Raw genomic sequence first — 1,972 nt, forward strand, 5'->3', positions numbered from 1 at the left:
GCAGTTAACGGTTATTAAAGTTACTAACCGCTAATCGCCTAAGGTAGTTAGTGGATTTTACTAACCGCCTAAGGCAATTAGTAGATTTTACTAACCGCCTACACGGTTACGGTTAGTAGTTTTAGCCAATAACTAGTAATCGTAATCATCTTTTCACCCTTAGGTAAAGTTTAGTTGACCAAATGTGTATGACCTCAATAAGCTTTAAAATTAGCTGGACGAGGCCCTTCAAGATTTCATGTCATGAATCACCAAAACCATGTGATTTGTGAGAGTCTTTGGTGCAAGTGTAGGTAGTGTTGGAGGACAAGTGCAAAGTAAAACTTCTGTGGAGTCGATCAATTCTCAAAGAGTTTCATTTTCTTACTATAATAGGACCATAATAAGGATTAAGGAAGGATAGGCCGAAATATGCCTACCACAAAAGCAGCAAGAATTCAAAGAGAAACAATTAGGGGTGCAATGATAATCCCACTAGGGGCCGGGGTTCTTCTATTCATTAATGATTATTCTCTACAAAAATATCAACACATTTCTTATATGTGGTTAATTTGGATTCGAAATTTATCAAATTGACTATCTTTCATCTCGGTAACTTTGTTGCACAACCCCTTCATTTCATTGGAATTGTCTTCTTCTTTTGGTCGGTTATGACAGGTTTTATTGTGAAACTCTTTTAATAATATTGTTTTGTTTTCTTTTGAGCCGTACAGGAGATTTTTCTCTTCTAGATTTCTCATTCAATTATATTAAATAATTTAAGAGAAAATTTTAGAGAGAGAAACAGAGAAATGTCAAAGAAAACACAGTGAAGAAAGAAAGAGAGGAAATAGCAGAAATGTAGAGAAAAGGGAGAGACTAACGATTGATTAGATTAAATCTTTACCCTTCATTTTTTAACGTGACTACAGAACATAAGTCGGATCTGTTATTAATTAAGAACATTGTCGTAGTCTAAAGTTCAAAAGTTCAACAAAAAAAAATTATCAATTAAATACTTATTTGAAGAGAGTTTTTCATTTTAAATAAATAAAAACCAAAATTGAGTTACTCATCATCCCAATAGGTGATCGGTGTGGTATAAACTCTCTCTTAAACCCCTAACATGATATTACTAAGTGACTTTAATGACCTCAGGAAAGGTGATTGTCACATATGTGTTATTACCCTAAAATGATTGGTCAATTTAAAGTTTTCATATAATCACTTATAAAAATAAAAAATAAAAAATAAAATCACAATTTTACCAACTAAGTAGGCAATATGGAGACTTAGTACTTATGAATATTTTTATAAATCACTCACTCTTTATATGGACCGCTCATCTTCTCAATATGAGATTGGGGTGTTACAAACTCCCTCCCTTAAATTCCTGAAGTTCTCATCATAGTCACGTCATGTGACTCTGATACCATTTTACTAAAATAACCGAATCATACTAATGGGCCTACACAACTCTGAACTTATCTACCTAGTCATATTTTACGCGGATACAAAACTGAACCTAGAATTACAATTCAAATCACCGTATAGATGACCCAATGCAAATAAGAGCTCCAAATTAACAAATTTTAGGAAGCAGACCAGCTGGGCTGGGCTGGGCTGAATTCTCTAAAGCTTTAACAGAAGCTGAGTTGGGCAAGTTGCAAATACCAAACCCCAGGAGAGAGTCGAGACTTTCATGTAACCACCCCCTTTCCCTTGCTTGCTTAGAAATATATATATATATATATATATATATATATATATAACCCAGACTTTCATTTAATAATTTTGTGGGAAGTTCGGACTAGAATAGTAGGGAGGGGATCACTAAAACTGAATAGTAGGGAGGGGTATTTTAGACATGTATAAAGTTTAAATCCATGTAGTTGCTTTAAAAGATTTTTGTGGAGCAAAATTCAAAGTTTGAAAAACTAGAGGGTAGATTATTACTAGTAATTTTTTTTTTTTTTAGGGTTAAATACTAAAA

The sequence above is a fragment of the Corylus avellana genome, chromosome ca7 (genome assembly GCF_901000735.1).
Source record: "Corylus avellana chromosome ca7, CavTom2PMs-1.0".
Taxonomy (NCBI): domain Eukaryota; kingdom Viridiplantae; phylum Streptophyta; class Magnoliopsida; order Fagales; family Betulaceae; genus Corylus; species Corylus avellana.